Raw genomic sequence first — 27,075 nt, 5'->3', positions numbered from 1 at the left:
TTAAGGATGAAATTATATCCATTCTCCACAATTTTTTTCACAGGATAAAATCAGAGAGGAAACAGTAACAGAAATTTTTATTCATTGCTGGTGAGAATGCAAAATGGTATAGCCATTTTAGAAGACACATTGCTGATTTCTCAAAAAATTAAATATACTCTTACTATACAACCTAGCACTCACACTCTTTGTTAATTACCCAAAGGTGTTGAAAATTTATGTCCACACAAAAAAACCTGCCCACAGATGTTTATAGCTGCTTTACTCATAATTGTCAAAACCTAGAAGCAACTAAGATTTCCTTCAGTAAAGGAATTGATAAACTGTGGAACATTCAGATAATAGAATATTATTCCTTGCTAAAAAAAATTACATATAAAGCCATGAAAAGATATGGAGAAACCTTAAATGCATATTACTAAATGAAAGAAGTGAATCTAAAAATGCTACATATTGTATGATTCTAATCTGAAAAGGCTACACACTACAAAACTATATGACATTCTGGAAAAAACAAAACCATAGGGACAGTAGAAAGATCAGCGGTTGCCAAGAACTGGGGACTAGGGGGAGAGATGAATAGGTGGAGCATAGATTTTTAGAACTGTGAAAATATCCTGTATGATACTAGAATGATGAATTCATGCCATTATACATTTGTCCAAATACATGGAATGTACATCACTAAGAGTGAACCTTAAGGTAAGCTATGGACTTTATATGTATCAATATATGTATTATGATGTATCATTATAAGCTCACCAAGTATAATAAATGTACCACTCTGGGGATGTTGTTAATGCAGAAGGCTTAGTACATGTTGAGGCAGGGAGAATATAGGAAATTTGTGTACCTTCTGCTCAATATTGTTGTGAACTTAAAACTGCTCTAAAACAACAAAGTCTTTAAAAAAAGGTCTTAAAAATTATATGGAAATACTAAGATCTCAAATAATGAAAAATATTTTATAAAATCAAATCTGGAAGCCTTACACTATTTGATTTCAAGACTTATTATAAAGTTATAGTAATAAAGACAGTGTAATATGGCATAAACATAGACATAAATTAATGGCATAAAATAGTCCACAAACTGACCCACACATACCTGATCTACAGATTGCTGACAAAAGTGCCAACATAATTCAATGGTTAAATTACAATTCTTTCAATAAATGGAGCTAGAATTGGATATCTGTATAGGAAAAAAAGAAAGATGAGCCTCAACCCCCACTTCTGACCATACACAAAAAATAAGCCCCAAATGAGCATTCCCCCAAATTTAAAAATTAAAACTATAAAGTTTTAAGAAGAAAAAAGTGAAAAACTTTGTGATTTTTGTATCAGAAGAGATTTCATAAAGTAAACACAAAAAGTCTGTAATCACAAAAGAAAAAAATGATGAATTAGACTTTATAAAAGTAAAATCTTCCAGTCTTCAAAACACACACTTAAGAAAGTGAAACTGTGTGCACTTCTACAGATCCACCCCCTCCAATATTCTCTTGGCTTGAGCCCATCCAAAGTAGTGCCACAAGCTGGTGGTGTGCACACAGTCTTGACAGGGGCCAGTACCACTCCAAAGGGACTCCTATCCTGGGGAGAGGGGAAGATAAACATACACACCAGACTGACTGTAGCCACAAAAGTGGGCTGCAGTAGACATCTGCTCTGAATACAGGGCCCACCCAACAATGAAAATATGTCAGAAGACAAAACAGTTCAGTACTACTGCACCTATGGCAAACACCCAGTCTGACTCAACTCAAGCTCAAAGCCATCCCAGATGGGCCTACTAACAAAAGGACCAAACCCTGCCCATAGCAGGCAGAGAGCCATTGCAGATGACTGGACCGAAGACAAAGTGGACCAGCCACAGCAGCAGGGTATATACAACACACACAGAAGATACCCCTAAAACACCAGGTATTAGTGAACAGAGAACATTGCACTCCAGGGCACTACAGGACCTCTTCTTCATGAAGCCACTACTTCCAACAGCAAGAGACATAGATGACTTTCTTAAGACATAGAAAGAGAAACCAAGAGTTAAACAAAGTGAGGAGACAAAGGAATATGTCCCAAATGAAAGAATAGGACAAAATCACAGCAAGAGACCTACATGAAGTGGAGATAAGTAATATTCCTGAGGGAGAATTTAAAGTAATGATCATAAAGATACTCATTTGACTTGAGAAAAGAGTGGGGTACTTCAGTGAGACCCTTAAAAAGGAGATAGAAAACATAAAAAAGAACCAATCAGAGATGAAGAATTCATTAAAAATATACTAAATGTAATAAATAGTAGACTAGAGAAAACAGAAGAACAGATCAGTGACCTGGATAATAGAGTAATGTAAAGCAATCAAGCTGAACATGGGAGAAAAAATAATAATGATAAAATAATAAATAAATAAATAAATAAATAATAAATAAATAAATAAATAAATAATAAAAATGATAATAGACTTAAGGAACACAGTGATACCATAAAGTGTAATAACATTCACATTATAGGAGTCCCAGAAGAAGAAAAAAGAGAAAAGAAGGTAAAACTTTTACTTGAAGAAATTATAGCTAGAAACTTTAATTTTTTATGTTTATTTTTGAAAGAGAAAGAGAGAAAAAAAGTACAAGTGGGGGAGAGGCACAGAGAGAGGGAGACAGAATCAAAAGCAGGCTCCAGGCTGTGAGCTGTCAGTACAGAGCTTGTACAGAGCAGTACAGGGCTGAAACCCATGAACCATGAGATCATGACCTGTGCCGATGTCAGATAGTTAACTGACTGAGCCACCAAGGTGCCCCTAAAAACTTCTTGAATCGGGGGAAGGAAATAGAAATCCAAATCCAAGAGCCACAGAAAGCTCCCAATCAAATCAATCCAAACAGATATACACCAAGATACACAGTAATGAAAATGGCAAAAAGTAGTGATAAAGAGAGAATGTTAAAAGCAGCAAGAGAAAAGAAAACGATTACATACAAGGGAAACCCCAAAAGGCTATCAGTAGATTTTTCAGCAGAAACTTTGAAGGCAAGAAGGGAGGGGTATGATATATCCAAGCTGCTAAACAGAAAAAACATGCAGCCAAGAATACTCTATCCAGCAAGGCTACTATTCAGAATAGAAGGAAAGATAAAGAGTTTCCCAGACAAACAAAAGTAATTCATGACCACTAAACAAGCCATAGAAGAAATGTTAAAGAGGACTCTGAGTGGAAAGGAAAGACAATAAGTAGGGAGATTAAGAAAACTAGGAAGTACAAAAGCAGAATAAGGGTATATATCTATAAAAATCAGTCAAGGGATTCACAAAATAAAAGTATATAAAATATTTCACCATATACCTAAAACATGGAGGGCAGAGGAGTAAAGAATGAGTTCAAATTTAAGTAACTATCAATTTAAAATGCACTGCTGTATGCAGAGATGTTACATATAAACCTAATAAAAATCCACAAATAAAAAAAACAGTAATATATGTGCAAAAAGTAAAGAGAAAGGAATCTGAGTACATTACTAAAGAAAGCCAACAAAACAACCAAAACACATGTCACAAAATGTAAATGGACTAAACACTCCAATCAAAGACAGGGTGACACCCATAACCAGTAAAGAAACCAAATTAGTAATCAAAATTCTCCCCAAAAAAACAAGAGTCCAGGGCCAGATAGCTTTCCAGGGGAATTCTACCAAACATTTAAGGAAGAGTTAACACCTATTCTCTTGAAGCTGTTCCAAAAAATAGAAATGGAAGGAAAACTTCCAAACTCTTTCTATGAAGCCAGCAGTACCTTGATTCCAAAACCAGAGACCCCCCTAAAAAAGAACTATAGACCAATTTCCCTGATGAACATGGGTGCAAAAATCCTCAACAAGATATTAGCCAACCAGATCCAACAATTCATTAAAAAAATTATTCACTGCGACCAAGTGGGATTTATACCTGTGATGCAGGGCTGCTTCAATATCCGCAAAACAATTAATGAGATTCATCACATCAATAAAAGAAAGGACAAGAACCATATGATCCTCTCAACAGATGCAGAGAAAGCATTTGACAAAATACAGCATCCTTTCTTGATAAAAACCCTCAAGAAAGTAGGGATAGAAGGATCATACCTCGAGATCATAAAAGCCATATATGAATGACCCAACGCTAATATCGTCCTCAATGGGGAAAAACTGAGAGCGTTCCCCCTAAGGTCAGGAACAAGAAGGGATGTCCACTCTCGCCACTGTTATTCAACACAGTATTGGAAGTATTAGCCTCTGCAATCAGACAACACAAAGAAATAAAAGGCATCCAAATTGGACAGGAGGAGGAAAAACTTTCACTCTTCACAGATGATATGATACTCTATATGGAAAACCCTAAAGATTCTACCAAGAAACTGCTAGAACTGATTCATGAATTCAGCAAAGTTGCAGGATATAAAATCAATGCACAGAAATCGGTTGCGTTCCTATACACCAACAATGAAGTGACAGAAAAAGAAATCAAGGAATCGATCCCATTTACAGTTGCACAAAAAATTATAAAATACCTAGGAATAGATCTAACCAAAGAGGCGAAAAATCTATACACTGAAAACTATAGAAAGCTTATGAAAGAAATTGAAGAAGACACAAAAAAATGGGAAAATATTTCATGCTTCTGGATGGGAAGAAGAAATATTGTTAAAATGCCCATACTACCCAAAGCAATCTAGATATTCAATGCAATCCCTATCAAAGTAACACTAGCATTCTTCACAGAGCTAGAACAAACAATCCTAAAATTTGTATGGAACCAGAAAAGACCCCGAATAGCCAAAGCAATCTTGAAAAAGAAAACCAAAGCAGGAGGCATCACAATCCTGGACTTCAAGTTATACTACAAAGCTGTAATCATCAAAACAGTAGGGTACTGGCACAAGCACAGACACTCCGATCAATGGAACAGAATAGAGAACCCAGAAATGGACCCACAAACATATGGCCAACTAATCTTTGACAAAGCAGGAAAGAATATACAATGGAATAAAGACAGTCTCTTCAGCAGGTGGTGCTGGGAAAACTGGACAGTGACATGCAGAAGAATGAACCTGGACCACTTTCTTACACCATACACAAAAATAAACTCAAAATGGATGAAAGATCTCAATGTAAGACAGGAAACCATCAAAATCCTCAAGAAGAAAGCAGGCAAAAACCTCTATGATCTTGCCCGTAGCAACTTCTTACTCAATGCATCTCCAGAGGCAAGGGAAACAAAAGCAAAAATGAACTACTGAGACCTCATCAAAATAAAAAGCTCTACAGAGCGAAGGAAACAATCAGCAAAACTAAAAGACAACTGACAGAACGGGAGAAGATATTTGCAAATGACATATCAGATAAAGGGTTAGTATCCAAAATCTATCTCAACACCCAAAAATTCAACACCCAAAAAACAAATAATCCAGTGAAGAAATGGGCAAAAGACATGAATAGACACTTCCCCAAGGAAGACACCCAGATGGCCAACTGACACATGAAAAAATGCTCCACATCACTCATTATCAAGGAAATACAAATCAAAACCACATTGAGATACCACCTTACACCTGTCAGAATGGCTAACATTAACAACTCGGGCAACAACAGATGTTGGTGAGGATGCGGAGAAAGAGGATCTCTTTTGCATTGTTGGTGGCAATGCAAGCTGGTGCAGCCACTTTGGAAAACAGTATGGAGGTTCCTCAAAAAACTAAAAATAGAACTACCCTACAACCCACTAATTGCACTACTAGGCATTTATCCACAGGATACAGGTGTGCTGTTTCGAAGGGACACATGCTCCACAATGTTTATAGCAGCACTATCAACAATAGCCAAAGTATGGAAAGAGCCCAAATGTCCATCGATGGATGAATGGATAAAGAAGAAGTGGTATATATATATATATGTACAATGGAGTATTACTCGGCAATCAAAAAGAATGAAATCTTGCCATTTGCAACTACGTGGATGGAACTGGAGGGTATTATGCTAAGTGAAATTAGTCAGTCAGAGAAAGACAAAAATCATATGACTTCACTCATATGAGGACTTTAAGAGACAAAAGAGATGAACATAAGGGAAGGGAAACAAAAATAATATAAAAACAGGGAGGGAAACAAAACAGAAGAGACTCTTAAATATGGAGAACAAACTGAGGATTGCTGGAGGGGTTGTGGGAGGGGGGACGGGCTAAACGGGTAAGGGGCACTAGGAATCTACTCCAGAAATCATTGTTGCACTATATGCTAAGTAATTTGGATGTAAATTTTAAAAACAAAAATTAAAAAGCAGAAAAAAAGAATATTACCTAAAAAGAATAAAATGACAGGTGACAGAATGAACAAAAAGTAAAAGCCATATATATGCAGGTTAAAAGAGACGCTTTTCAGACCTAAAGACACATATAGACTGAAAGTGAAGGGATGGAAAGGCATTTATAAATGTGAAAAGAAATCCAGGATATCCTTATTTATATCAAACAAAATAGACTTTAAAACAAAGACTCTAACAAGAGACACAGAAGGACACTATATAAGCATAACGGAAACAATCCAAAAAGAAGATATAACAATTGTACATATACACCCAATATGGAACCACCCAAATACTTAAAGCAGCTAATAACAAACTAAAAGAAGTAATCGATTATAATACAATAATAATAGGGGACTTTAACACCCCACTTACAACAATGGATAGGTCATCTAAAAAGAAAATCAACAAGGAAACAGTGGCTTTGAATGCCATACTGGATCAGATGAATCTAACAGATATATTCAAAACATTCCATTCTAAAACAGCAGAAAACACATTCTTTTCAAGTGTACATGGAACATTCTCCAGAATGGATCACATATTAGGCTACAAAACAAGTTGCAACAAATTCAAAAAGATCGAAGGCATAGCATGCATTTTTTCTGACCACAATGCTATGAAACTAGAAATCAACCACAAGAAAAATCTGGACGTAAGACAAATACATAGAGGCTAAAACATGCTACCAAGCAATAAATGGGTCAACCAAGATATCAAAGAGGAAATCAAAAAGTATGTGGAGACAAATGAAAATGAAAACACAACGGTCCAAAATCTTTGGGACACAGCAAAAGTGGTTCTAAGAGGGAAGTTTATAGTGATACAGGCCTGCCCCAAGAAGCAAGAAAAATCTCAAATAAACAACCTAACTTTACAACTAGAGAAGCTAGAAAAAGAAGAGCAAGCAACACCCCAAACCAGTAGAATGAAGGAAATAATACAGATTAAAGCAGAAATAAACAAAATAAAAACTAAAAAACAATAGAACAGGTCAATGAAACCAGGGATGGTTCTTTGCAAAGATTAAAAAAATTTATAAACCTTTAGCCAGACTCATCAAAAAGAGAAAAAGAGAGATAAGACTCAAACAAAATCAGAAATGAAAGATGAGAAATAACAACCAACACCACAGAAATACAAAGGATCATAAGAGAATATTATGAAAAATTATATGCCAACAAATTGGACAACCTAGAAGAAATGGCTAAATTCCTAGAAACATATCCCAAAACTGAATCAGGAAGAAATAGAAATTTTGAACAGATGAATTACCAGCAAAGAAATTGAATTAGTAATCAAAAAACTCCCAACAAACAAAAGTCCAGGACCACACAGCTTCACAGGTGAATTCTACCAAATATACAAAGAAGAATACCTACTCTTCAAACTATATCAAAAACAGAAGAAAGAAGCTTCCAAATTTATTCTATGAGGCCAGCATTACCATGATACCAAAACCAGATAAAGACACTTCCAAAAAAAAAAAAAAAAGAGAGAGAGAGAACTACAAGCCAATATCTCTGTTGAATATAGATGCAAAAATCCTCAACAAAATATTAGCAAATTGAATCCAACAATACATTAAAAAAATCATTTACGATTGAGTGAGATTTATTTCCAGGATGCAAGAGTAGCTCAATATTTATAAATCAATCATGATAAATCACATCAGTAAGAGAAAGGGTAAGAACTATATGATCATTCCAATAGATGCAGAAAAATCATTTGACAAAGTACAACATCCATTCATGATAAAAAAAAAAAAGAAGCCTCAACAAATCTAGGTTTAGAAGGCATCCAAATCGGTAAAAAGAAGTAAAACTTTCACTATTTGGAGATGACATGATACTATATATAGAAAACCCTAAAGACTCCACCCAAAAACTATTAGTATTGATAAATGAATTCAGTAAGGTCACAGGATACAAAATTAATATGCAGAAATCCATTGTATTTCTTTTCTTTTAAGTTTATATATTTATTTTGACAGAGAGGGAGGGGAGGGGCAGAGAGAGAAGGAAAAAGAGACAATCCCAGGCAGGCTCCACACTGTCAGTGCAGACCCCAGTGCAGGGCTTGAACTCACGAATCTTGAGATCATGACTTGAGCTGAAATCAGATGCTTAAGCAACCGAGCCACCCAGGCAGCCCCAGAAATTAATTGTATTTCTATATACCAATAATGAAGCAGCAGAAGGAAATTAAGAAAACAATCCCATTTACAACTGCACCAAAAGTAATAAAATACCTAGGAATATACTTAACCAAGGAGGTGAAAGACCTAAACTCTGAAACTATAAAATATTGTTGAAAGAAACTGAAGAAAACACAAACAAATGGACAAATACTCTATGTTCATGAAGTAGAAGAACAAATGTTCATGAAGTGTCTATACTACTCAAGCAATCTGCTAAATTAATGCAATCCCTATCAAAGTACCAACAGCATTTTCCCCAGAACTAGAATAAACAATCTTAAAATTTGCATGGAACAACAAAAGACCTCAAACAGCCAAAGCAATCTTGAAAAACAAAACTGGAAATATCATAATCCCAGATTTCAAGGTATGCTACAAAGCTGTAGTAATCAAAACAACACTGTACTGGCACAAGAACAAACACGTAGATCAATGGAATAGAATAGGGAGCCCAGAAACAAACCCACAATTATTTGGTCAATTAATCTTCATACAAGGAGGTAAAAATATGCAATGGGAAAAAGACAGTCTCTTCAACAAATAGTGTTGGGAAAACTGGACAGCTACAGAAAGAAAGAAAGAAAGAAAGAAGGAAAGAAAGAAAGAAAGAAAGAAAGAAACAAACAAAGAAACAAAGAAAGAAACAAAGAAGCAAAGAAAGAAACAAAGAAACAAAGAAACAAATAAAGAACAAAAGAAAGAAAGAAAGAAAGAAAGAAAGAAAGAAAGAAAGGGAGAAAGAGAGAGAGAAAGAGAAAGGAAGGAAGAAAAAGAGATGGAAAGAGAGGAAGGGAGGGAGGGAGGAAAGAGAAAGAAAGAAAGATATTTAGAAAGAAAGAAAGAAAGAGAAAAAGAAAGAATGAGAAGGGGGTGGGAGGGAGAGAGGAAGCAACAAACTGGACCACTTTGTTACACCACACACAAAAATAAACTCAAAATTGATTTAGGACCTAAATGTAGGAACTGAAACCATTAAAATCCCAGAAAAGAGCACGGCAATAATTTATGTGACATCAGCCATAGCAACATTTTTCTAGATATGTCTCCTGAGGCAATGGAAACAAAATAAAAACAAACTATTGACACTACATCAAAAAAAAAAAATCTGTTGCACATTGAAGGAAATAATCAACAAAGCTAAAAGATAACCTAATGAATGGGAGAAGATATATGCAAATGACATATCTGATAAAGGGTATCTATAATATATAAAGAACTTATACAACTCAACACCAAAAAAATAAAATTATCCAATTAAAACATGGGCAGAAGACATGAAGAGACTTTCTCCAAAGAACACATACAGATGGCCAAAAGACACATTAACGGATGCTCAACATGACTCATCATCAGGGAATTGCAAAAATCAAAACCACAATGAGATGCCTCATACCTGTCAGAATGGCTAAAATAAAAAGCATAAGAAACAAGTGTTGGCAAGGATATGGATAAAAAGGATCATTCTTGCACTGTTGGTGGGAATGCAAACTGACGCAGCTACTGTAGAAAATAGCATGAAGTTTTCCAAAAAATTAAAAATAGAACTACCATATGATCCAGAAATTCCACTACTACTGGGTATTTACCCAAAGAATATAAAACATTAATTAGAAAAGATATTTGCACCTCTATGTTTACTGCAGCATTACTTACCATAGCCAAATTATGGAAGCAGCCCAAGTATCATCAATAGATGAATGGATATAGAAGATGTGTGTATGTGTGTGTGTGTGTATGTGTGTGTGTGTGTGTGTGTGTGTGTGTGTGTGTGTGTGTATCATCAATTTGTTCCCTGTAGTTAAAAGTCTGTTTCTTGGTTTTCCTCTCTTTTTTTCCCCTACGATTGTTTGTTTTGTGTCTTAAATTCCACATATGAGTGAAATTATATAGTATTGGTCTTTCTCTGACTTATTTCACTTAGCATAACACTCTCAAGCTCCATCCACATTGTTAACTACAGAGAACAAACGGATGGTTACCAGAGGGGAGGTGGGTGGAGGGATGGGTTAAATAGGTGAAGGGGATGAAGAGCACACTTAGGATGAGCACTGAGTAATGTATGGAATTGTTGGACCACTATATTGTATACCTGAAACTAATGTAACACTGTATGTTAACTATACTGGACTAAAATTTTAAAAAAGATTTGGAAAGCAAATTAAAAAAATGAAACGAGGGTGCTTGGGTGGCTCAGTCAGTTAAGTGTCTGACTTCAGTTCAGGTCACGATCTCACAGCTCCTGAGTTCGAGCCCTGTGTCGGGCTCTGTGCTGAGAGCTCAGAGCCTTGAGCCTGCTTCAGATTCTGTGTCTCCCTCTCTCCCTGCCCCTCCCCTGCTCACGCTGTGTCTCTCTCTCAAAAGTAAACATTAAAAAAATGAAATTGATAGCCACAAACTAAGAGAAAATATTCAAAATAAAAAATAAGAAAATATCCAAATACCTGACAAAACTCCTGTATCAAGAATATAAAAGGAACACTTGCAACTAAATAATAAGACTAGCAACCAATAAAAATAAAGATACCTGTTATATTGATTCCAAAATTGATCACATGACCAGCTATTAGCCTAGCAGGACTTCTGACTGTTTGATATTGTCTAAAGGGAAAAATATGCAATTTCAGGAATATTGCTGGATTTATTTCATTCAAACTTTCACACAGTGTGAAACAAATTAAAAAACAGAGAGCAGGTACTTCTGCAAGTTTACAGACCAGGTTGTAAGACCTATTTTGAGCCTGCTCCACTAATAATGCCTGACCTCTAAATGTCTACATATAAGAGAGTAAAGTGAGAAAAGGGAAAGGAAAAAAAGTATACTATGTGGCTCCACTTCCAAAAAAGTTGTAGAAATGTAAGCACCAAATATTAATTTGACCACAGTTTTGATATAACTCTATTGAGAGTGATAAATTGAAAAGCAACTCTTCTGGAAACTAGGATGTTAGACAGAAATTGAGAATTAACTCATAAATTATATTTTATAAAATGTGCACTGATTCACAGAACTGTACCAAACCAAACTATGATATTCTTTATAGACTCTCACAATTAGCACCAGTTTATTCAGACTCCTACACATAAGACCACAAATAAACTGAGGCAAGGGTAACTCCACATAGTCTCATGTTTTCTAAAACCACTAATGTTCCACCTGCCCCTTAATTTACAAAGTCTGACCAATCCCTGCTAAGACCACCGCAAATTTTGTAACACCCCTTAAGACTCCCTTTGAAACTCACCTTTGCTCTCCATGATGTAGGGTCTTCTTTGTTGCAGAAAATAATAAATTTAACTTGCTTTCAGCTGTGTTCCTAATGGTCTCTGGTTTATGTTGAAAGCAGAATGGGAAGACAAGAAGATAGTGTGTGGTGCTAGATCCTCATCCTCCCCAGCTGGAAGTGAATAGACAATGCATAAAATTTATAAATCAAGAAGCAACAATAAAAACATGTTATTTAGACATAAGTAGGAGTGTCTGAGTAGCTCAGTCAGTTGAGTGCCCGACTCCTGCTTTTGGCTTAGGTCATGTTCCCGGGTTTGTGGGGTTGAGCCTGGCATCAGGCTCTGGGCTGAGCGTGGAGCCTACTTGAGATTCTTTCTCTCCCTCTGCCCCTCTCCCTTGCACAGGCATGCTCTCTCTCTCTAAAATAAACAAACAAACAAAAAACAAATAAAATAAAATAAAATTTAGACATAAGGAGACAGGTATCAAAACAATCAGCTAAGGAAACTAAAAACTAGTTGCCTCAGGGAATGAGTTAGAAGATGATTATTTTGTTTAAAATCTTGAACAGTCTAGGTGGCTCAGTCAGTTAAGTGGCCAACTCTTGATTTCAGCTCAGGTCACGATCTCATGGTTCCTGGGATCAAGCCCTGCCTAGGATTCCCGCACTGATGGCGTGGAGCCAGCTTGGGATCCTCTCTCTCCCCTCTCTCTCTGCTTCTGTCCCCCACTCATGCTCTCTCTCTCTCAAAATAAATAAATAAACATTTTTTAAAAATCTTGAGGTACCATTTCATCGTTAAGCATATATTACTTTGATAATAATGAAATTATATTGAAAATAATAAATTAAATATACATTTCAGAACAAAATAGGAAAACAAAGCCATTTATATTTCTTGCTTACCTGAATTTATATTCACTCAACAAATATTTCTTTATTGAATACCACTATATCCCAGACACAAGTATAGGTACTAAGTATCAGCAAAGGAAAAAAAAGACAAAAAACATCCCTGCCCTAAAAAAGTTCAGATAGATGAGGAAAGTGGGCCCTGCTCATCTCCCAAAAGGTAAAACAGTTCTAGATCACATAGCTGGCAAATGGCTAAGCCAGGATTTGAAATAAGGTCATCTGATTCTAGACCCTACTGATTTTAATTTTAATTATAGACAGATTGGGACAGGGACAGGAAATTTCCAAAATGAATCTAGGGCATCTTATTAGTGCCAAAATGTAAGAAAGTACTCAAACAAAAAAAAAAAAAAAAAAAGGACTCCAATAAAAAGTGTATGTCAAAAAAACACAGTAGTCAATTGCAAGAGATCACAATGGCCAAAGCTATAATAATTTGAGCAACAAAATAAGGAAGTATTGGATTATAGTCCAAAGTATAAACCAAATATCCATGAGTCCATACTGACTTAGATAAATGATAAATACATATGTAAGTCATGTATACATACATATATACATACATATGAGAGAATAAACAAATATCCCATGCAGCATTCCAAATAATATATGACCAGTACTCATTAAAACTCTCAAGGTCATTAAAAACAAGGAAAATCTAAGAAACTTTCCCAGTCCAGAGGAACTTAAGGAGACATGACAACTAAATGCAATGTAGTATTCTAGATGAGATTCTGAAACTGAGAAAGGACATTAGGTAAAAACTAAGGGAATCTGAATAAAGTCTGAGCTTTAGTTATTAATAGCATTCAACATTAGTTCATTAATTGTAACACACATACCACACTTCTGCAAGATGTTAATAATAGGGGAAACTGGGCTCAGGGTACATGGGAACGCTCTGTAATATCTTTGCCATTTTTCTGTAAATCTAAACCTATTTCTTAAAATGAGGTTTATTTTTAAAAGATTTGAACAAGTGAAAAATATCTGCACAGCTTGGCAATTTGGCAATTAGGATCTGTTCTGTTCTTCAAAAATAACAACATAGACCCTAGCTGGCTAAATCTCCTTATCATGTACTCTATGAAACAAGCTGTTTAAAGCCAAGGTTATGAATTCCAAATGAATATTCTAGAAAAAGTGTATTAAAATAAAATATACCTTAATATCAAAAGTAGTTCTCTCTAGGGCATGATCACAGATGACCTTTTTGTTGTTGTTTTCTGTGTTTTCCAAGTTATCTGCAATAAGCATGTATTACACATATAATTTCAGAAAGGAGCATAATACTACTAAAAGAAAAGAAAGGTGCTTTTAGTAAAATTTGCAATTAAATAACTGCAGAGGCACCTTCTTTAGGGGAAGGAAAAGGAAGAACATTATTCTATAAATACTATATGCCAGTCCCTGGGCTGGGCACTTAACATATATTATCTCATTTAGGTGTGTAAAATCAAGATGTCCTTGAATTGAATCACATTTGGAGAGTATTTTATGTTTATTAAGCCATTATAAGTTTTAAACAAAAATGCAAAGGCATGCTTTTTAGAATTCTGGTCATGCCTTTTTTTTGCTCTGATGCTGAAAGCACAATTAGTTACCCACCACCTAACATGTCATCTACATTTTTTTCTTGTCACATATTTTTATTTGATCCACTTCTGAAGAGAAGCCAATACACCATGTCATGCCTATATATGAATCTCTTTAAACTAATTTTATGCTTCATTGTGAAATAATTGATTTGTGATTCACAGGACATTAATTAACTCATAAGCCTTTAATAGTAAGTAAATAATGAAGTTTAGAAAATGATGGCATGTAATTGAGTCTAAAGGGACTCTTTTCCACACTTTGTTTTTGTTTTGCTTTTTATATTATATCAAATAAAGATGGACAAAATTTTAATCACATTGATCACAGATGTTAAGATCACAAATTTTATTATATGTCAATATTTTTACATAGGGCCCATTTTCTATAAAAGCCTATCTCAGGACCATTTCCTTTGAAAGCCTAACTCAAAATCAAAACTATAATCAATAACCAATTCCTATTATTCTTGCAAGTGATTGCTGAAAATGGATGCTCAGTAAACCTGTAAATTTGTAGATTTGTAGATGGTTTTCTCTAAAGATTTCCAACAAATATAGAAAAAAAAAACAACTGTTTTTTCCCCTGACACCTCTTTCTAGAGGTGACTTCTAAATTCCAACAAGTGACAATACTGTAATTATTGAGTACTGGCTTAGCATTTTATCATATAGTCTGATTTAATCCCTACAATAATTTGTGGTATAGGTACTATTAGCCCCAATTTAAAGAAGTCTGTGTGAAGTCACACAGCAGTAAGTAGAAGAGTTATGTCTCAAATCTGTGTTATATCTGATTCCAAAGCCCAAAGTTTTAATCACCCTGCTGTACTACTTCTTAGCATTGGTGCCTCTATTTGAGACTGAGCTTCAGCTCCCCACTTCCTCAGCTCCCCCTGGGAAGTTGACCTTACCCTAGTTCTATGCCACCCTATCCAAACCACCCTCATCTCTCACCTAGACTACTACAGAAGCCTCCTTGCTGAGATCCATGGTCTCCCTAATCCTTTCTTTGTGTCCTTTTCCTCCATCCCTCAGCCTCAATCCATTCTCTACACTGTAACCACAATGATTTTTCTCAAACCATGAGGCCTACAAGCCATTAACTGTTTGCTGTGTGAATCTCCACCTTCATCTTGTACAATGCTATCCCTCACTCTCTGTGCTCCTGCCATAGTCTAGTCTTCTTTACATATGAATATGTACCATAGTCCCTCCTGCCACAGGACTATTGCATATGCTGTTCCCTCTCCCTGGACCATTCTTTGCCTAGTTAACTCCTACTCACCTTTCACATAACTACTCATGATAACACCAACAGAAAGCATTCCTTGACCTCCATATCAAGACATAACTCCTCCTGTTATACACTCCAGCAACATGCATCTCTGTTCCATTACATGATATCATTACAATGTTATGTTTGCTTTTGTGATTACCTGATTAAGGTCTTATCTAAGCCACTATGCCCTACTATGCACCAGATTTTAAGCTCAGGGAAGACAAAGACTCTGTTTGCTTTTGCTCCCTATTATGATTTTGCACACAGCAAGGTTTCAACAAATGCCTATAACTGAATAACTATTCCCACTCTATACCACTATCATCATCCACATAGGGACTACTATCCTTCTCCAATAGGAAGAATGTCCTCTGCCCCTCCATAAGGTCTAAGGCAGGAGTAAAAATTAGACAAAGAGGGGAGATAAATACAAACAGTAGTGGCTGCAGAATAAACCTCCTGGGATCCATGGACAAGAATTTCAACAGCTACTTTAAATTCTAGGTATTAGTTTCATATGCATATTTCCAGCCACCAGAATTTCTCAGAGGCATTTCAAGTTTAACACGCTCCAAACTGAACTATTTTGATTTCTCCTCTAAATCCATTCCTCCCTAGTTTTCCCCACCTCAATAAATGGCATCACGTTGTATCCAATTCCCAGGCCAAAAACCTAAGAATCATGCCTGATTTGCCTTTTTATCATATACCCTACATTTAAATTCAAATTTGCCCTCTGTTCAAAGCCCTCCAATGGCTCCTTTTGTACTTAAATAAAATCCAAAATGTTTATTTGACCTTAACACTTTTCATAATATGGCCCCTCATCATCTCTTCGACCTTGTTTCCTCTTTTGTTCCCTTCCTCATAGCAGTTCAGCATCATGGGCTTCTTTACCAATGTTCTTGGAAGATGCACATGACCACTTCAGAATCTTTGTACTTGCTTCCCTGTGCCTCAAAGGGTCTTACCTCAGATATTTACTCAGTTCATACTCCCTACTACTTTCAGGGCACACTGTTCACGTTTCCCTTACTGAAAGTTCTTCCCTCATCACCATATCTACATAGCCCTCATTGGTGTTCTAAGCTCTGTATCTCTTTCCCTTTTATAAATAGCACGTATCACTACTGTATTAAATTATATATTTATTTATGTATTTATTCATCTACACCTCTACTGCTATATTTTAAACTCCTCAAGGGTTATCTGTCCTGTTAAGTATCTAGGAGCTAAATAATTATCCCATGAATGAATGAACATTATTGTCAAAGCCCAACTCTTTTGCATTATTTAACAGTTTGAATTTTTTATGTCAGAGTAGACTTGGAATAGGAAATAAATGAACTATTTAATAACTAATGTTAAAAAAAGATAGCAATGCAAAATGTAATCTTTTAATGATTAGCTAAGAATGATTACAAATCTGTACAAAAGAGTTGTAAAAAATTAATTAAAGCTTATTGTTGTGGTTTCTTAATTGGTTTAGGAAACTTTGAGATCAGATGAATTATTTCCTTTATTGTTTCCCTTTAGCCTTCCTCTGCAAAGTCTGTCATTAATGGCTAATCATGACAATCATATGGCAATAATATTATGTGTCAATGCAAAGATTATATAATGTATAAGAAAAAAGAACAATGTTAAAGGCAGTAAATTTGTTAAGTGATTCACCCTGTGATTACTCAGTAAGTAAAAGCATAAGAGATATGGACAGAAGCTCACTATTAATTTTTTTCTTTATGTTACACTAACATTACATTACAAATTACAAATTTCTGATTCAAGCAAAAAAGAAAGATGACAGGCAAATTAACACTATATTTTCTGTTTTAGATGATGGATACTTCACCCTAAAGTTTTCAGCATGCTAGAGGAAAGCTGAGAGAGCTCAAAAGGACCAATTTATTTCAACAGGTCAGAAAAGCAAAGAATCAGTCCGGACACTCCTCTTCCCGGTACTCAGTGCCACCTTCCCCCACTATTCAATGCATCATCGAGCCCTAACTATTAATATGTCTCAAAGTTGTCAGTTTAACGCTTTAGGTAGCCACTGCCCTAATCCTCTTACTCGGGTGATAAAATAGTTTCTTGCAGCATCTGGGTGGCTCAGTTGGTTAAATGTCCAACTCTTGATTTTGGTTCAGTCATCATCTCACACGTTCATGAGATCGAGCCCCGCATCCAGCTCTGCACTGACAGCATGGAGCCTGACTGAGATTCTCTCTCTCCCTCTCTCTCTGCCCCTCCCCTGCTTGCTCATGGGTGTGCAAGTGCACGCACGCACACACACACACACACGTTCTCTCTCTCAAAATAAATAAAACAGGGTTTTTTTTTAAGTTTCCTGAAATGTTACTCCACATTCATCTGTTTTCCTTCAGCTCCATTCTCCAGTTTACAGCAGAGGATATTCTAAGACACAAATCCAGTAATGTCCTTCTATTCCTTAAAAACATACAGTGGCCTCTTCTTGCTTTTAGAAGAATTCTGGTCCTTAATGAGGCCTAAAGGCCACATGTGTTCTGGCCTCTGCCTAACTCCCCAACCTCATTAGGAACCACTTTTGCCTTTACTCTTTCCACTTGAGCCACACCATTTTCCTGTTTGATCCTTCAAGATGCCAAATGCCTTTTTGTCTCAGAGCCCCCCTCTGTAGGCATCATTATGATTTCAGATCAAGGCCATTCCCTGAAGGGAAGTCTCCCAGTCCCTCCAGACTAGGAGAGACTCTTCAGTTACAAGTCCTCATAGATGTTCTCTGACCTTTTCCACTACAACACATGCCATAATTACACATTTATTTATTTACTATTTCTCTTCTACATTATACCCTGTACGCCTCCTAAAAGCCGGAACCACAGTAGTGGCACTTGCTATTATATCCCAACACCTAACGTGTAATCTAGTATACAGAAGTTCAGTAAATATTCCATGATAACTGCATGAGATGAGAAGAGACAGCCAAATGTTGGCATAAGGAATCTGTGCTACATTTAAGAGCATTTTCCCAGCATCAATTAACATTGGAATGGGATCCCAAAAAAGGTTGAAGAATCATCCTCTATGGAGACTCTTAAAAAAACAGTATGTATCAGCCTAGAGCTGCACTATACAATATGGTAGCCACTAGCCAAATGTGGCTATTGAGTTCTTGAAGTATGAGAAAAGTCCTAAATTTTTATATTGACTACATGTTGAAATACTATTTTGGATATATTAGGTTAAATAAAATATATTGCTAAACTTAATTTTGCCTCTTTATTTTTAACTTTTTTAATGTAACTACTAGGAAATTTAAAATATATGAATCTCACATTATATTTCTGCTAGACCACAGTGGTCTATGCATTTCAGGCTAAACTTAATTTTGCCTCTTTATTTTTAACTTTTTTAATGTAACTACTAGGAAATTTAAAATATATGAATCTCACATTATATTTCTGCTAGACCACAGTGGTCTATGCATTTCAGGACAATACTACCTGAAGATAGGCATGACATAGTGAGACAAACCGTGGACAAGGATCTGAATACTGCAAAAAGTCCTGAAGAATCTTCTTGTGTTAGCAGTGTGTTTCTGTCTCCCAATATCATCCCATCCCACTTGGCTGTGCCTGTGCTATTTCACCACACACCCAAATATTTGTTCAATACATGGACCCACTTGGTTAAACAAAGTGAACTTCTAAGTTCCTCCTTATGCCTTTCGGTAATTTAAAGTCTAACATAAAGTTTGCAAAGTTCAGCTTTATCACTTTACTGAATTCCAAATGGCCGGTTTGTTGACAGAGGGCTTGGGACAAAGTGTGGCATGATATGTCATTTCTAGCCAAGGTAACTAGGAACTAAATATTACAAGCAGTAGCTCTATGTAGAACTGCAGATTCACAGTTTTACGAATTCTCTACATACCTCTGAAAGCTTCACCCCTCAGAGTTTTCTTTTTGTTCCTCTAGCAGTTTGCCCATGTCCTTTTCACATGCTGTCTTCCTCTTAAGATCCTGAGGCAAGTGAATGGATTTATCTTGGTATCCCTAATATCTAGCCTAGCACAGTGCCTGATACAAAGTAAGCACTCAATAAATCTTTTCTAGAATGTGTTGAGTGAATGTACTTTCCCTTACTCTGATCACTCCTTGACTCTAACCTAAGCACTGACTGTAGATAAAATTTATAGGCTTGTACTTAATGAACCATCACCCAGAGATTGTTTTAGGACCATTTTATGAGTATGTGTTTTAAGTGACTAAATCAAAGACAGAGTATTGAACCTCTTGAAAATGCTTAGGGCTATGCTTTAAGCATTTCACATGTTCAGTATACACTAACTGGCTAACAAATTATAATCATTAGATCAAATACTATTCCCACAAAAAGGTGAAGGACCAGACCACAATTTCTCTTAGCACACTCCACTTCATGATCAACAGGCTATGCTTAGGTATACAATTAGTATTGACACAACTTAGTGAGTGTACCTCTAACACGTAAGCTACAGTTTACGATCAGCTGCAACCACCAAAATATGAAGTCCAGGTGATTCCTTTTGAACATAAACTCTTCATAACATAAAGATGACTGAAAAAATACATCAAGAATGTGTACTGAATAATTTATCTTAGGCAATTAGGTCTAGGTGAGTAGAGCCACAAAGTAGTTGTGGGTACATGACAGACTAATACATACAAGCTTCATGTTGGACCAGCTGCAACCAAGACCTTGCTTCTGCACAAGGACATTAAGAGGCACAGCAGCATGCCTGTTGACTGCCAGAAATCAACATGAGGAGACAGATAACCATGGTACCTGGCAGCCTGAGAAATTCGCTGTTTCAGCAAAAGCATCAGGCGGGTTAACCAGGTGAAGGACAATGCAACAAATATCATCCACAGTTCTAGAAATTTTTGCTAATAGGAGCCCAGTCCAAGTATACTCTTGGGCTGAGTCCAACATCTGAGTGAAATGTGAACATTAACCACTCAGGTATAAGTAAATTGGAAATTCAGTTTTGGGGATTTCAGTTGAGTGATTCTCATCAAGAAGTCACAACCTCAAGGCAGAAGAGATTTTGCTTTATAGCAGGTTTTTCTTCTACACTGATAGCCCAAGCAGAAATACTAGATCACAAGATTGTTTTTAATGGTTAAAGTGTATGTGTGCATGTATGTATGCGTGTGTACTTCTCCAAGTTTTGTAAACCTGAACAACCAACATTTATACATATAAATGGCTAACCTGGCATACATCCAGGCCATTACTACTTTTATCCTTGGTGGCCATCGACTGCCTTAGCAATGATCTAGAGAAAATGTGTATGGAGAAATTGCAATCCCATTTCAGTAATTGATAGATAGTGAGTCCCAGGCTTTGTGGCAGTCATAACCTCTAGCCATTCCATTTTTCCATAAACAAAGGAATAATCAATTGATGTGGATTCAACTAGGGGCATGAACATTATCTTTGCCAACATATTCTCTTCTTGCTAAGAACTGCAACTTGCCATTTTGCAAGCAATCAGTGTAGCAAAGAGATCTCATAAAACTCATAAAAAGCTATTTAACCCATTATGTGAATGAGATGCTACAGAAGAAAAAGAAATGATAGGTAATAGGGAAGGGGAAGGAAGGAAAATATGGGATTTTCCAGAGCAATGATAATATATGGGAAAATTCAAAGGGGAATTATAAAATAATTTCGGCTACATTACGAATTAGGATATTGGATTGTCTAAGAACCCAACTACCATTTGTAATGACGTTTCCATGGGGAATGTCTCTAAAATGATTTTCTGAAATGAAATCTCCTTTATATCACTTTTTGCCTAGAAAAAGATTTAAATGAAGAGCAGTAAAAAGTAGTTATGGTTAATAAAAAAATCAAAAGAATTCATTTATTCTGCCCTACTTATTGGAGTTACAGGAAAGTAAACAAAGCATTTGTATGCTAACTTTAACCAGATGTAGGGGTACCATAAAATACAAAGGAGGGGCCTGGAGGTAGAGAGGTGGTCAAAGAAGGCATGTAAGGGGGATGATTTGAGAGACTTGAAAGAATGTAAAGGGCAGGTAAGAGTATTCTTGGCATAATAAAAAAAATAAAAAACAAAAAATTACTTCTGGAAGCAAGAGAAATAATAAAGTCAAGGAAGACTCCCAGATTTCTGGTTTTAGCTCCAAAGAAATAGTGGTACCACTCCCCAAGAGAGGGAAAAAAGAGAGTTACAGAATGAGGAGAAAAATGTAGAGCTTAATTTGGGATGTGAATAGAAAAGTACCTAAGGAACATACAAGTGGTGGTATCTAGGAATCAGGTAGACATCCAGAGCTCAGGCTTATGAGACTTTTAGGCTGGAAACACAGATTTTTAAGCCATGGGGAGAGTAATTAAGGGCTTTGGAGAGAACAAATCCCCCTCTCCAAGAGTGTGCTGGTGTATGAAGGGGTAATCTCAAAGGATAGGTAACAAAAGAAGAATGGCCAGAATGGTTGGAGTAAAAAATAAAGATGCCACTGAAGCAAAATAAAAAGAAGAATTTTGAGGAGGAAAGAATGATCAACAAGGACGATCAACTAATATGAAGACTGATAAAAATCTGTTGGATTGAATTATATGGGGCCATTGGCATTCGGTAAGAACAGTAGAGTGGAATGGTGCAGGAGGACAATAGTTGAATTGTGGTGGACTAAGATGTAGAGTCAGGTAAGTAGACAATTCTCAAAGAGTGTGCCTATCCAGATGCAAATAAAGATACGGATGTACTGGGAGGGCAACGTGGGCTTGAGGGAGGGAAGGCTTTTATTTCATTTTGCTTTGTTTACATAGTCAAGTAAAGGAGTCAGCAAGAGAAAGGAAGAATTTAACGATATGAATGAGAAAAAAAAATCAAGAAACTGAGAGAGTTATAAAGGAGGGAAAGACTGGGACTCAGAGCCCACATGGAAGGAATTAGCCTTAAATAGGAAGAGATCTATATCCTTCATGGGAGGAACAAAAGGAAAGGAGAGAAATATAAAAGTAGGATAGGTAAGATAATAAGTTTGTTGCCTGGAGTTGGGGGTGTTCTCTCTGATGATTTCTATTGTCTTTGTGCAGCAAGAAATGAGCTCATCAGCTGAGAAGAGGTGGGAGTAAAAAGCTGTAGAGTGACAGCTTTAAGCAGAGTGCAGAGTGGGAGAGAGCGAATTCTATATACCTAGAAGGCTTGCCAAACTCAACCAAAAGCATAACAAGGTTCTTGGGTTTTGCCAGCAACTGGTTGAAGGACTGGCTCATGGGCTGTGAAGTTTATAGTTTATGGACTGGGGAAAAAGAGAAATGAAGAGATTTGAGGTTTCTATGAGAAGAAAGAATAATTGTTGGGGGAAGAGATTGAGAGACGTGGAAAATTAGATGTTGAAAATTAATATTGCTAAAGTAGAGCAATTCCAGGTAATAGGAAGAATCAGGGCATGGGAACTGTTGTACGTGGTTGAAGTTGAGTGGAGATAAAGATCATGAGAGTTGATAAAGTCACAGAAATGAGATGTTGTTTAAGTTGGGTAAGTTGTTGGATAAGTTGTTCACATAGGCATGGAAGCCACTCAGAACAATGGTACAAATTGCAACAAAAAACAATGAACAGATTGTCTTTAATTAATAAATAGAAAAGCTGTGATAAATACCAAAATTGAAGTACTTAAAAAATTAAAAAAAAACAATTAAGAAGGGTAGAGGAAGGTCATGCAAAACAATCTTAAAAATTTCCAATGGCCAAAGCTTTTTGAGCAATAAAACAATTGGTTTGGATTATAGCATAAAAATAAAATAAACAACCATGAATTATACTGATATAAATAAGTGATTAAATAAATAAATAGGGGGGAAGTGACAAATTTTCCATACAGAATAATTCTAAATTCTAAATGTAGAAGGAATGAGGAAAATTGAAAATTACCACAGAAATATTTGTTTTAGGCAAGATCCACAGATGAATGCTAAAAGTAGCCACCAAACATCAAGGATAAACAGGATATTCACATAGCCTTGAACTATCTTCCCAATATATTTATTAATTACTGTGGTGATTTTAACATATATCTAAACATTTTTCAATATTTCTCCCTCTAGGAAGTGGAGCTTAATTCTCCTCCCCTTATGTGTGAGCTAGATTTAGTGACTCCTGTCTAACCCAAGAGTCTGAAAAGGCGAAAAAAAATGATTAACTTTACAGTGGAGAAACCTGGGAGACACTACTTTAACCAAGGGATCAAGGTTTATAGCACCAGTCCTAAGTCATATTGACATCATGCACCCCCTAATATGATGTGATGGGAAGGATACTTCACTTCTGCAGCAGTCTTCCTCCAAATCCTAACCCCAGTCTAATCAATTGAAAACATGTCACAATGAGGGACAAATTGAGGGACATTCTAAAAACATCTAGTCAGTAATCTTCAAAAGTGTCAAAGTCATGAAAAATAAGGAAAGGCTATAAAACAAGGAAAGATAGATTGGAGAAGCCTAAAGAGACATAACAACCAAGAGCAACGTGGCACTGGACTGGATCTTGAAACAGAGGACATGTGTAAAAACTGGTGAAATCCAATTAAAGCCTGTCATTTAGTTGATAATGTTGAACCAATGCTAATTTCCTTGTTTCGATAAGAGGCTAACATTAGGGAAGTGGGCTGAAGGGTATATGGGAATTCTGTATACTTCTTTAGAACTCTTGTAAATAGGAATTCATTTAAAATAAAAAATTTAAAAGAAAAGCTTTAATGAAGAAGAATGGGTAGCAAGGAGACCACTGTATTATCTAATAAAAGATAGGGGATATAATGAGTGTGGAAGATGGATGGCATGAGGCTCACTGGAGCAGGAGGTTTTACAGAAAGATGAAGGAATGTTTTGAGACATCATTAATGGAGTGAAAAATAGAGGCCAGCTTATCAACTCTGCATTAGAACACAATGTTTATTTGACTAGACGCTATTGCTATGTCTGGAGGTCAAAGAAGAATTGAAAAGTATTCACTGCATTGGGTAATTATTTGGTCCAAGTATTATATGGACCACTGGTCCTGATGAGAAAGGCCATCATCCTTGAAATCTATCAATATCAATCAGCTCCCTTCCATTATCCATGGCAAATCCATGATATTTCCAGTTTCAAAGTTTGCAGCCCCCATGAACAAAGTTTTATAAGTGATTTGAGGAATGCCACAATCCCAAGTTGTTTTGCATAGTAACAATGGCATATCTGGAACCTAGTGAATGATCAAGTTCCCTGCTCATATTTGCAGCTTTCCTCACCTTTGACTGCCTCTTATCAAGGGGAGAGTTTTTCTACAAAGTGCTCTAAACATTAGGTCAAACTAGCAAAAAAACTAACAAGGAAAGGAATTTTTAAAAATCAAAACTAATGTTTGTTCAGTGCCTGTCAAGAGTTCAAGCTAGTAACTGATACTTTTACATAAATGATCTCATTTAGGAATAATTCAGAAAATGTGAATAAAAATATGTAAAATGAAACACTGATAAATACTATTCACTGTACTAATTGGAAAAATCAATAACATACACTACTTTAAGTTTAAGATTTAGGAAAAACATGGATCAAAAAGATGGGAAGGAAAAGGGTTTAAAGTACTCACAGGTGGACTCTTCCACTATAGCCTTAGCTGTCTTTTAATCCAACCTACAGTTTATCTATCGTGTGTAAGTACCAGCCCACAACCACGGCAAAGTCACAGCTGCAAACAGAGCAATGCAACAAAGGAGACTCACCAAGGCATACAGAGTAAACACCGCCCATCACAACCAGCAAAACAACTCAACTCTGCATTCATATTCATCACAAAATTCCAGAAAGAAAAAAATAAGAACTCCCAAATTTTCAAAAGGGTTCCACTTAATAGATCAGTCTAACAAATACAACTAGAATTAAAATATAATGATAATAGATAAATGAAAGATAGATGATAGGTTAGGTAGACACATATAGACAGACAGGTAGATGAAACAATGATAAATGTGTTCTAGGAACCAGATCTGAAAATTCAGTTAATAATGTCCAATAGGTTAGAAAATGAAAAAAGACATTTTCTAAGATGAACAATATCTGAATGCTTTTATAAACAATAAACAACTGCAATAAAACAACATTATCATTTTTTCAGTGCTTAACTTCTGAGAAGCTTAAAGTGCTTTATGTGTAATGTCAGTCCTACTCCCAGAGAATTAAGTGGGAATCAGCAACATGAATAAATAAACTGATCCACTCAAAAGCACACAGCAAAAATGACTGGGCCAAATAAAATCCTAGAAAAGTGTTGTATGCAGTACAGAAGAGTTACAGTGGAAACCTGGAAAGGCACACAGAAATTGTCCTAAAAGACATTAAAAACAAACAAACTTTTTTTTTCAGTAATAAAAAAAAATCATACACTGGAAACAAGAGGAAATGAAGAATTTGAACAGATGGGGGACTTGTAGGCTTATTTTAGGTGGTTCCTAACTAATAACAGATACTTTGATGAACTATCACATTCAGGTTTCCCTAGGAATTTTCTCTAACTGAAATGAATGTAGTGTTCTCACACAACTCAAAATTTCAGCCAAATTTAATACATACACTAGGCCATATAATTTACTGGGTTAGGGAACATATAATATCTACCTTTTAAATGAATTCTATTGATAAAAAAAAATTCAGATACTTTTATTCAGTTTTGACACTATAGTAACTAGGATTTGAAAAAATATTTTTATTGAAATATATATAGAGAGAGTACACATATCTTTTTTTTAATTTTTTAAATAGATTTTATTTTTAGAGCAGTTTTATTTTCACAGAAATATTGAGAAGAAAGTAAAGAGATTTCCCATATTCTCCCTGCCCCCCCCCCCACATGCATAGACCTCTTTGCCATTAACATCCCCCACAAGAATGGTACATTTGTTGCAACTGATGAACCTACATTGACATATTATTATCACCCAAAGCCCATAGTTTACATTAGGGTTCACTCTTAGTGAGTGAACATTCCACAGATTTGGACAAATGTATAATGACATGTATCCATCATTATAGTATCCTACAGAATATTTTCATTGCCCTAGAAATACTCTGCACTCCATCTCCCTACCTTTAACTCGAAACCACTGACCTTTTTACTGACTCCATAGTTTTGTCTTTTCTAAAATGTCATATAGTTGGAATCACATAGTATGTAGCTTTTTCAGATTGGCTTCTCTCAGTAATATGCAGTTATGGTTCCTCCATATCTTTCCATGGTTTCATAGCTCATTTATTTTTAGCACTGAATAATATCCCATTATCTGGATGTACCACATTTTATCCATTCAGCTACTGAAGGACATCTTGGTTACTTCTAAATTTTGACAATTATGAATAAAGTTTCTATAAACATGCATTTGCAGGTTTTTACATGGACATGTTTCCAACCCCTCTGGAAAAAATAGCAAGGAATAGGAGTACAGGATTATATGGTAAGAGTATATTTAGTTTTGTGAGAAAT

At 35.8% G+C, this 27,075-nt stretch overlaps 1 long non-coding RNA gene across 3 annotated transcripts in view; it reads right to left on the bottom strand.

Annotated features, from left to right (window-relative positions):
- Positions 1 to 27,075, bottom strand: part of LOC122214510 — a 195,007-nt gene that overhangs the window by 125,312 nt on the left and 42,620 nt on the right. The window contains exons 1-3 of one of the 3 annotated variants that reach the window (XR_006199914.1): positions 13,842 to 13,921; positions 11,778 to 11,930; positions 11,060 to 11,133 (exon numbers count right to left, since the gene is read on the bottom strand). This is a non-coding gene — a long non-coding RNA (uncharacterized LOC122214510). Of the gene's footprint in view, positions 1 to 11,059; positions 11,134 to 11,777; positions 11,931 to 13,841; positions 13,922 to 27,075 lie in introns of those variants that run through there. The other 2 variants (XR_006199912.1, XR_006199913.1) reach the window with 2 other exon arrangements.

The sequence above is a fragment of the Panthera leo genome, chromosome A2 (assembly GCF_018350215.1).
Source record: "Panthera leo isolate Ple1 chromosome A2, P.leo_Ple1_pat1.1, whole genome shotgun sequence".
Lineage (NCBI taxonomy): Eukaryota > Metazoa > Chordata > Mammalia > Carnivora > Felidae > Panthera > Panthera leo.
This window is presented reverse-complemented; position numbering and strand designations above follow the sequence as displayed.